An 11,807-nucleotide genomic window follows, 5' to 3' on the forward strand; every position below is an offset into this window, starting at 1 on the left:
CAGGCATAAGCACCTTCCTATATCCTGTTCCCTACAACCTCTCCTCACACACAGACTTGAATGTTACTGAAGGAGAAACAAACCAATCAATGTGGGTATGCCTTTCGGTTCAGTGAGGAACAGCTCTAAGGAACAGCCTTGTGACCAAGGTCTTACTGTCTGGGTTCAGGAGGGACCTGAAGGGCTGCACCCTGGTGCCTGGCTGGAGGTTGTGTCCACCACCCTGAAAATTCAGTGGCTATTGCTTAGGTGCTGAATGCACACAGTAATTCCCAAACCAAATCTGTATGCCAGTCACAGTTAACCCTCTGCATCCGCAGGTTCCACATCCACAGATGCCACCCACTACGACTCAAAAATATCTGGAAAAAGAAATAAATAAATAACAATACGACAATAAAATGAATACCAATAAAAATACAGTATAGGCTGGCATAGTGGCTCATGCCTGTAGTCCCAGCACTTTGGGGGTTGGGGTGGGAGGATCGTTACAGACCAGAAGTTCAAGACCAGGCTGGGCAACAGAGTGCGACCCTGTCTCTCCAAAAAATTTTAAAAAGTAACCAGGTGTGGTGGTGCACACCTGTAATCCCAGTTACTCAGGAGGCTGAGCGGGGAGGATTGTCTGAGCCCAAGAAGTTGAGGCTGAGGTGAGCCATGATCACACCACTGTTCTCCAGCCTAGGCAACAGAGTGAAATCCTGATTATAAAAGATAAAAACCAGGCTGAGCATGGTGGCATGTGCCAGTAATCCCAGCATTTTGGGAGAGCAAGGTAGGAGGATCGCTTGAGTCCAGGAGTTCAAGACCAGCCTGGAGAGAACAGTAAGACTCCTGTCCCTCAAAGAAAAATAAAACAAAAAACAAAAAACAGCATAACTGTTTAGATAGAATTTACACTGTATTAGGTACTATAAGTAACCTAGAAACAATTGATTTAAAATATACAGGAGAATCTGCCTAGGTTATGCAAAGATACTATGCCATTTTATATCAGGGACTTGAGCATCCATGGATTAGGGTATCCATGGAGAATACTGGAACCAATCCCCTAAGTATACTGAGGGAAGACTATATTTCTACATTATTAAATCACCTCTCATTTTCAACACAGTGTGGTAAGAACAAGATTGACCTAACTTGGGCAATTGAAAGATAGGGATTGACATGGAGTAACATGGGTTTGTTTAGTTTTACCTGTAAAACATGCACATTAAGCCCTTGATTATACTCATGGGCTTCCAAATTATAATTGGGATAGATATGCACCATCTAGAAACAACCGAGGTTCCTTAGGCCAGGAGTCCTTCCATTACCCCTTAAGAGGCACTTGTGTTATACAGTCTAAAGCTTTTCTTTCACCCACTTCTGGTTCTACAACTAATACTGTGTTTAACAGTCCTGAGACAACATTGAAAAAAATGCCAAACAAAAAAAATTAACCCTGCTTTTTCTGTGTATGTATCCAGTGGTGATATGTGGGGTATTATTAGGATATGATGATAATACAGCATGACGTGTTTTAATTCTGTGAGGCAACGTGTAGGGTGAAGCAAGTAACAAATGTTTAGATTTAACTTATGGAAGCAATCACATTATTTTAAAGCCATATCTTTCAGACACTTTCTTACTGCTATCAAGTCAACTCTGGAAACTCTCCCACCTCAAATAGTTAATGAAATAACCTATTAATGGCACCCCATGAATGTTATTCCAACATATCAAGTATTGAGTCAGGGCAATTACTTAATTAGTTCAACTCTCCCAGCTACTAATTTTGAACATCAGGCAGAAGAATGTTTTTTAACGACACTGTCACTCAGAGGGGGTAAGCTGCCCTTTAAACAACAGAAATTATAGACCAATTATATGCATATCTATTATAGACCAATTATATATATATCTAATGTATATGATAGAAATTATACATTGTAGCTCAATTATATACATTACAGACCAATTATATACTATTATATAGACAATCATATACCATTATATAGAGAGACCAACTATATACTATTATACATACAGACCAATTATACAGACCAAGTATATACTATATATAGATAGTCTATATATAAATAATCTATATATAAACTATAATATACACTATATTATACATATAGACCTACATATATACATATAGACCAATTATATACTATTATACATATAGACCAATTACATAGACCAATTATATACTATTATATATACATATAGACCAATTATATACTATTATATATACATATAGATCAACTATATACTATTATATATACATATAGACCAATTATATACTATTATATACACATATAGACCAATAATATACTATTATATATACATATAGACCAATAATATACTATTATAGACCAATTATATACATATCTAATGTATATAATAGAAATTATAGACCAATTATATACATAGCTATACATATATTGGCATACTTTTAAAAGAAAACCATATTACACTTGTCTATTTCCCATTTATTCATAAATTATTTAAAATTTACCTTAGAAATTAGAGCATATAGTTTTCTTTTAAAATAACTCTTAGGCTTACGCTCTTAATTATTTTGCCTATGTCTATAGTGATTAAAAGGCACTATAATTCAGGGCAATTCCAAATAGTTGCCTGGTCTCCAGAAAAAAGATTGAATCACCTATAGTATTTGGTGAACTTCTGCCTGACCTAAAATATCTCAAGTGGTTCAGTCTCTGTCATCACAGAGAACAGCTAACCAATATGTAGGATTCCAGTCATCAGCCTGGGCCAGGTTCCCGGAAGGACCTGCCTGAGAAGCCAATGTCAAAAGTTAGTCTCAACAGTCAAATGCATTCTGCATATCACCAAAGGGACCAAGGGAGTAGAGGTTCTTGCATGTTGAGCATGGTGTCTGCTGTCATCATAAAGAACATTTACACAAACATGCACACTCACATATATTTACATACATAAGTAAAAGTATGTTTTCCATATGTATCCTGTTTATAACAAACTAAGAGAAAGTTTAAACCTTAAACATTTTGGTTGGCTTCTCACAAGCCACATATAATTTGGAACATAAAATTTTCTCAGAGATAAGCCATATAGGAAAGAGAATATTCTTCCTTCAGTTGGAAGGGCTAGGCTCTTGTCCTGATTTTGTTAGGCAACAGCCATGAATCTCAACAATTAATGCTCAAGTATCTTAATTCAAGTTCCCACTCCTGATTGCTGATGTAACAACACATAATGCAAGAATTTATTCCTCTGGTACCTACTTGCAAGTGAGTGTGTCTGTGTGTGTATGTGTGCACATATGTTCTTTTTAAAGACAATCCTTTTTTTCATATGAAAATTTCTTTTATTTATTTCTTTATTTTCTGAGATAGGGTCTCACTCTGTCACCCAGGCTGGAGTGCAATGGAGTGATCCTGGCTCACTGTAGCCTCAAACTCCAGGGCTCAGGTGATTCTCCCAACTCAGCCTCCTGAGTAGCTGGGACTACAGGTGCAGACCCCACACGTAGCTAGTTTTTTCTTAATTTTACGTAGATATGGGGGTCTTGCTATGTTGCCCAGGCTAGTGTTAAACTTCTGGGCTCAAGCAATCGCCTGCAGCAGCCTCCCAAAGTGCTGGGATTATAGGCACCGCACAGGGCCCATACAGAGATTTCCAATGGGGTACACTTGCCCTAATTTTAAAATATGATTTACATAGCAAGATCCCTCTTCTAACAATAAAAACAAATCCATTCATTTAATCCTACATGTCCAGTTCCATTTTGTAACTATATTAACTGTACTTTTTTCTACCCATTTGAGGTCAGTGGCACAATTATGGGTTTTTAACACATAGCAATATACTTACATTTCAGAAAAGTCATCATTACACTTTCAAAGAAGCTACTTTTACATTTTACTTCTGAATAATGAAAGCTATTGGATTATCTAAGAGACCAACCCTTTACCATATTTAATTTAAAGAGAAGTCATTTTAGAAACAACAATTACCAACATGCAAGAACCTCTACTTGAAACATTTGTATAATTTGAACATGAAAAACCAATTGTTTTAAATTTAATAAAGCATTTTTCTCTTGGGCTGAAACAGTAGAAGCAGCCCAGAGTAGAATTTAATGTGTGAATTATAAACTTCTGAAAACAAGGGCTTATAATCAAGACATTGTAGAATTTTTCTTTACAGTGTATTCTCTAATGCTTTAGCCAATGTATTTCTAAATGCACCAGGAGACTACTTTTTGAGCTTGCTCTCCTTACCAACCCAGTAACTCAAAGCAGATGGATCATTTTCTTGAATCTTAGCCTAAATTTTTCCTTGGAAATTTCACTTGATATGACATGCTTCATATCAGCCCAAATCTCATTCTAATATTGACCGCCTGGATATTCCACATTTCATAGTCCATTTTTAAGTTGCAGCTTAAACCTTTTTCTGCTTCCAGGTTCTGATGAACACATGCTTTCTGTATACATGGGTTCCCTGACATCCTCTTCCATTGTATACAATTTTCCCCATTCAGCAGGCTCAGCCTGGTTTGAGGACATGAAACTTATAGTTGGTCTCTGACCCCACACAATGGCAGGAGTTGTCATTCTTGTTTTCCTCTGTTGAGTGGATCTCAGTCTAACAGCATGGGTTTTGGACACTGAGACACAGGTTCAAATCCCAGCTCTGCCAAGGCACTTGACCTTTCTGAGGTTCAGTCTTCTCGTCTGTAAAATAGGCGTAATGATACCTCCCAGGATTGTGGCTAAAGTGCACTTTGATAATCTGTGCAAAGCAAATGGCAGGATGTGGTACCTCATAAGTGCAAATTAGTTACTACTATTATTCTTTGAATTACTCCTATCTCCTGGGGTTGCAGAGGAATTAGCTTTTAAGTATGCCAAAACTTACAATGATCAATTTTGTGGAATCTCACACCAGAAGACATGTTGGAAAGGATTTCATGTCAGCCTTCCGTTTCCAGCCCTGGAAACTGAGCTCTGATAAGGCTGTCTTTCTCCAGTGCTGGTCACTGCAGGAGCACCGGCCAATAGCTTTCCTTAGCTCTCTAAGAAAGTCCAGTGCAAAACTACAAAACTAGACTTCACATGCTTCTAGCTTTGTGAAGCCACCGCCTGCCTTCAATTTGGACTTCTTCCCTAGACAAGACCACAGAGGGCAGCAGAAGCCAGCAGGGCACACAACAGTTCTGTACAGATAGAAGTCCCCCATAGTGGGCAGCATGCCTCTGATGTCAGTTCCATGCACAGAACAATTCCCCCAACCAACCAGTAGGCACTGGCTACTGTGGGATAATCAGGAACCTGCAGGTGGCCAAGTGAAGATAATAGTCCCACAACTGCTGGGACCCTGCTTTTACCAGGGCTAGGACCAATGCTGGGGCTGGACCAGATCACCAACTCCCGCAAAGCCTTAGGACTGCCCAGGTCATACTTCATCCCCTTTAAATGTATTTCACCTGTGGACTAGGTAGATTCCAAGTATTCTGAATTGCAACCGTTCCCCTATCAATCCCATGGGAGGGGTGGGAGGTGGCTGGGACCAAGTAAGGGAAAACTTCAAATTTTAGAAAGGGCATAATAAATCCGTGTTTCTCTAACACTGATATCTTTGCACTGTGTACTTGGTAACATTTAGAAACAAATTTCTCAAAAGTTGGAAGGAGAGCTTTCGGGAAAATGGTAGCCATATTAAACTGAAAATGTGGTAATTGACTAACGGTGCCTGGTCATCCACAGCCCATTCAGTGTTTGGCACTGGCATCAACAATTGGTGTAAGAACATTGAAAATTTCTGTGCAAATATGCACCTGTGTTTCCCTTCCACTTTCCAAAATTAGTATATAATTATATGCAATTATTACTTTTATAGTCATTTGGGAATTTCATCCCATTTTTTTTAAAGGGATGGGCTTTCAGGTTTCAATGCTTAGAAAATCAAACCTTAACATACACCTGCCATGAGGGTACTATCTAATTCCCTTAGATATTTACGCATGTTGAATTAAGTACTTAATTTAATTTAAGATTAAATTTTAAATCAATTAAATTTTAAGATCTTATTACAGAAAATCCAGGAGAAGAAAAAACTCAATCGATCAGGAATAACACAATATTCTTTAAGAACAAATGCATTAACAAAGACTGTCCTTATTATCATGCATAAGATATTTTTATTCAAAGTCTCACCAATGAGGTAGCAAATCTGCAAATTAATTAAGAGCTTCCCAGAGGACAAATATCTCCAAGTTTTTGGAAAGGAACCTATCATTTATTTACCTAAGCAGGAGGGGCAGAAGCCTAGAAATGAGTTTGTCATTTCAGAAAAGATTTAAGCACTTGAGAAATGCTTGGATAAATTCTAAACCTGGAGGGTAAAATTTCAATCAGTATCAGTATAAGCAATAGAACAGAGCCTCACACACTTAAGTCATCTCAGAAAGAGGAGAAGCTCGGGGTTAGGAGATGGAACCTCCAGAAATAAGCACGTACAGGAATTTTTTCAGCAGTCCTTCCACTGTTTAACCAATCTTTGCTGGCTGGATTGGCTACAACACTCTAGACTCAACTTATGTCTTCACCCCACAGAGTAAACCTTTTCCCTCTTAATTATCCTCATCAGAAACTCAACACAGATAATTGCCCTCTGCTGCATAACAAATCATTCACATATTTTCAAATGTTAAATGGTCTCAACCTTGAATCCTCTAGTCTAAATATCCTCAATTTTGTATCCTTGCTTCCTAGATCGTGTGCACCACATAGCAAACTCAACAAATGTTGGGCCTTGCTCTGACCTCTTTCCAAGAGTATCCATCCAAAACCTCTCTGAACTGTGGGGCTCAGTACTCCATATAAAGCGGTGACTCCTATCACAATCTCTACAAGAGATTTAACTCAAAACTGCAGAAGCTTTCACAGCATCAAGCAAAAAGGTTAGATGCTATAATTTATACCTATTGAAGTAACAATCGGAGAGAGAATTGCAAAAAGTCTGAGTACCTTTTTAACTTCGCAGTAAAATTCAAGGCACTTCACCTATGATTTTAAGGTTTCATCAGTTTTGAGCACAATATCCATTTACCTTTGCCAATAGTTTCTTTTAATGCGTTAGTATACAATTCCTCATGTGCTATAAAAATTTTGGTTGTCAGTTCCAGAAAAATAATGGGGGAAGGGGAGTAGGTAAAAACTGGTTCAAGGCCACTCATCATTTTTCCTTTTAAAAGAAGTTTTAACCCTAAATTTTCAGAGTTTTCAGAAGTTTAACCTTAAATTTGCAGCAACAGGATGATATATATATGTGTGTGTGTGTATATATATATCATCCTATGTGTATGTATATACATATACATCATATATATATATAGAGAGAGAGCACTTCCCTTTACTGGAATTCTTCCTTAGTCATAAATTATATTTCAAGTTGGCAAAAAATGTTGATCAGAATTTCAAAAAATTGAAGCATCAAAGTAACCAGCATGCGGTTTTTCAAGTGTGCAGAAAGTTCTCTAAATACAAAATGTGCTGCCCGTCCACCAAAGATCCCCTCACCCAAGCAGGCAGTCTGCGGCGAGGAGGGCCAGCATGTCCCTTTATGGTCAGAAGGGCAGTGGTGCAAAAGACAATGATTTCAACCAAATATGGTTTGCCTCTCGCCAAATTTTTCGCATGTCCAATAACAATAAGTTCACAAAAATCCAGCCAAGCATTACTTTCCCCCCAAAAGTGCTTCTCAGATTACAAAACAGCTTTGAAAGTTCAGCCTGACAAAACAAATATGGTACTAGGAGGAGAGACCTGGAAGGCAATCACAAAAAGTCTCATTTAAATTCCTGGAAAGCACAGCTTCTCCAAACACAGCTATTCAGCTCTTTGGAAGGCAGCACTTGCGAGAGCCATGAGTTCCGTCCCCCAACACAGAACCGGCAAATCCGAATGAGATGGACGTCACACTCCCTACTCCAAAGAATGCATCAAATATCCACTCTGTACACCGCGGAAAGTAAACCCAAAAGCGGAGTTTGCCGCCTGCCAACTACATAAGAATTAACACTCGGGTATTTAGGATTCTAAAGATCCCTACTACCCCTAACATTATAGCTACAGAGAACCAGAAATCAACAGAACACACTTTAACCTTTAAGAAGTGCAGTTTTGTGCTGAAGAAAGACAAAAATCTTCACTCCCTTCCAGAGCCAAAAATAAAAGATCACCGTTACTGAGCCACAGGGGCACAACTGAATCCGCCCTTCCCCAAAGTGCAAGGCGTCCTCCTGTTCGCTTCTCCAGAATTTCCTGCTTCTCCCCAAACCACCTTCAATATTCCCCACACACGGGTCTGGCCCCTAAACGGGAAGTGTAACTCCGCGCAGAGCAGCGCGCAGGCTGCAGAGCCACCGAGGAAGGTGTCGCCCACCCTCAGCCAGTGCCCTCTCTTACCAGCTTTCTGCCTAAACCGCGCCTCGAAGCGCACGACACCGTGGTGCTCGGCGCTCCCCCTGGCCGCGCGGCACTGGAGTCCGAGGCGTGCGTGTCACATTTTATTCCCCAGCAGCCGCTCGGGTGCGCGCGCCACGCGCTCCCACACTCACACTGACGCCCGCTAGAGCTGGGACCCCAGCCGGGGGCTCCCGACTCACGCCGCCGAACTTGGGGGCTGCAAAAGGCTAGTGTGCGGCTGGAGTCGTCCTCGAGTCCTCCTCCTCCCACTCCGGGGTCTTCCAGCTGCCCCGCGCTCCGGTCCCGGGCGGCCTGCGGGATCACCTCTCCGGAGCCAGAGCTGCTCCACGCCGGCGGCAGCTGCAAGCGCGGGCGGCTGGGCACAGCGGGTGGCTCGGCCTCAAAGCCGGCGGGGGGCTGCGCTCAGCCCCGCGCCGCACGCCTCATTGTTTCGGGCAACGCGGCGGCGGCTCCCGCGGCTAGAGGAACCGCGGCCCCGAGCCCCGGGGAGAGGCGGCGGCTCCCGGCCCCCGCACCGAGGCTGCGCCGCGCCCCGCCCCCGAGCTCCGCTAGCCCCCTCCGCTCGCCCCAGAGCCCCCTCCCTCTTTGCCATCCCTTTCATCCTCCCAGCTCCAGGCTCACCTAGCGGGCGGGAGCCGCGCACTGGGAAGTTGGGCTGCCCCCTCCCCGCGCCCCCGGCCCGGCAGCTCGGCCCGCCGGCGAGCGCAGGCGGGGCGCTCCCTGGCTGCGCGCGGATCCCTGCTTCTCGCGGAGAGTGATTGCAGACTTGGGCTGCGTGGGGCGGTGCGGGGCAGCACGGCTGCCTAAAAAGGCGTGTTTCTCCCCGGCCGCCGCCTCCATCCAGCCCTAGTTCTTCCGAGGGTTACCTGCACAGTACCCGCCTGGCACCGCGCCTGGACACCCCCGGGGCACTCGGGTCCCGGGCGGCGGCAGGGATGCAGGAATGCGCACAGGCTGTGGGCGGCGGGGAGGGAGTCCGGGCGCCTGCCCCGGCGGAAGTGAGTCTTTATGTACCCTTTCCAACCCTCCCTCCGCCAGCGCCGAAGGCCGGGCTACCTGCGCTCCTGGCAGCGCCTGGCAGCCGGCTGGGTGGGGCGCAGGGAAGCGCAGCATCCTCCCCAGCTCGCTCGCTCCCTTTGTTCCTCTCTCTCAGCCAGGCTCCGAGCTGCTGCCTGGCCCTTGCTCCCGGAGCTTCTCTAAGGATCTGGGATGGACTTGGGAGCGGGCCACCTTCCATTTGGAAAGGGTCGCTCGCCAAGTCCTGTAACGGTGCTCCCTGGAGACCCCCACCTGCCCGCCCTTCCCCACTGCCAGTCCCCAACCCCAAGAGGGACGGAAAGTTCCTGGGGTAGCGGCCTGCAGGACACGTGGTGAAGCCGCCTCGGGAGCCAGTGGGCGGCTGCGGGCCGGGCAGCTGGAGCCTGCGGGCGGGGCCGCGGGGAGGTGCAGATCGAGTGTCCGTCTGGTCGCGTGCGGAATGTCTATTTGTCACTGCGGCCCTTGCGTTTTCTAGAGGCGGCTGCAGCTGGTCTTAGGACCCCGAACCGCGCCGCCCTTTGTTTGCTGGTAAATACTCTCCTCTGAACTTCAACGTGGCTCTCCGCGCGCGCTCCTGGCATTGGGTGCCCCACCCCGCTGGTTCTCTCGCGGACCCAAAAAGCTGCTCAGGTGTAGGGGAGTGCCAGGCAGATGGGTAATATTGCTAAGGTTGGGCCCATTTCAGGGGGACTGATTAGTCACCCCTCACCCCACCCCACACCCTCAATCGCTACAAGGAGGCACATTTTGGAGACAGAGATCTTCCATTAAATGTATTATTTAAAAATCCCCAATTACGTTAATTTAAGTAGTTTACGCTTTTTTGGGGGGTGGGGAAGCAATTAACTGGCTACCCAATTCGTTCAGCATTCATTAGTGCCTACCTTGAGCCTGGAACTCTGAGTTAGACAGTGGGCGCCCAAAACTCCCTCAAAGAGTTTACAGAAATGTAAAACAACACGGGAATTAAACTAAAATCGAGTGGGCATAATGCACTGTGTTCAAACAAAAGTGTGGGCTGAAAACGCTTACTCAGTATTTCCCCAATTGTATTAATTATGTCTGACACATGGAATTCTGCGGAAATGCCTGAATGAACAATGTGTTACATAAAAAAGAAAAATTATATTTTATAAATGTGAAATACAGTGTGGTTAAAAGTGACAAAAACAAAACAAAACAAAAACAAAAAAACAACCTGATAGAGACCCATGGCTGGTGGGGATAGAGAAAGGAAATACTGCAGACTCACCCTCTTAATAGCAGAGGGGCACAGAGGGCAAAGTCTGTGGGCTTCTGTTTCTCTTCTGTATAATGGGTATAATAGTACCTACCTTAAGCCCGACGCAGTGGCTCACTCCTGTGATCCCAGTACTTTGGGAGGCCGAGGTGGACAGGATCACCTGTCTCTACTAAAAATACAAAAATGAACCGGGCTTGGTGGCACGAGGCTGTAGTCCCAGCTACTCGAGACTGGACAGAAGAATCGCTTGAACGCGGAGGCGGAGGTTGCAGTGAGCCGAGCTGGCTCCACTGCACTCCAGTCTGGGCGACAGAGAGAGACTCCGTCTCAAAAAAAAAAAAAAAAAAAAAAAAAAAAAAAAAAAAAAAAAAAAAAAAATTGTACCTACCTTCAAGGTTTGTTGTAAGAGGTAGAGATCATGTGTTAAAAGCATCTCCCCCAGTGCCTGACATGTTATATCTAATAATTTATAGTAATTAATAAATGACAGTAGCCATTATCTTGAAACAGAAAAAAAATTATACACTTCTTATAGTGTATATGTATTTTATACACTTTCTGCATAAACGTTGCCAAAGTTGATGTCTTAAAGAAATTTTAATGAGTTAAATAAAAGTGTCCCAATAACAGTCAACTTTATAGAAGTAGAAAAACTACCATCTTAAGGAGAATATGCAAACTACTGTTGTAAAATTTTAAGTGGATTGAGTTCATTACTTATGATCGAGGCAGTAAATACACAGTCACTAAACTGACTTAAATCTATTGCTTCCCAACAAAACCACAATGCCAGTTTATATACAGAAAGCTATATGCTGATGATTGCGTCTGTCAAATGTAATGGTAAATAAAATATTTTGGCACCCTTTAATTGCTCAGAGACACCAGGAGCAGATTATTTAATTATTTTATTGGTCTATAGATTCATGAAGAATTCCTGAGCTCCTCTGGCACTATAATATTATTTTCCTTAAAAATATCATCAAAAACAACAAACCACAACAAACTTACTCCTACAGATAGGCAGCATTCAGAAATCCACTTGCTGTTATCCATTT

General features: G+C 43.3%; 1 protein-coding gene across 2 annotated transcripts in view; it reads right to left on the minus strand.

Annotated features, from left to right (window-relative positions):
- The window catches only part of ST6GAL2 (ST6 beta-galactoside alpha-2,6-sialyltransferase 2), an 85,911-nt gene extending 76,118 nt beyond the window's left edge, over window positions 1-9,793 (minus strand). The window contains exon 1 of one of the 2 annotated variants that reach the window (XM_015433351.4): window positions 9,525-9,793. The gene's annotated coding sequence lies outside the window, so the exon portion shown is untranslated. Of the gene's footprint in view, window positions 1-9,089; window positions 9,451-9,524 lie in introns of those variants that run through there. The other variant, XM_005575199.4, reaches the window with a different exon arrangement.
- Window positions 9,794-11,807: the final 2,014 nt, after the last annotated feature.

The sequence above is a fragment of the Macaca fascicularis genome, chromosome 13 (assembly GCF_037993035.2).
Source record: "Macaca fascicularis isolate 582-1 chromosome 13, T2T-MFA8v1.1".
In the NCBI taxonomy this organism is placed as follows: domain Eukaryota; kingdom Metazoa; phylum Chordata; class Mammalia; order Primates; family Cercopithecidae; genus Macaca; species Macaca fascicularis.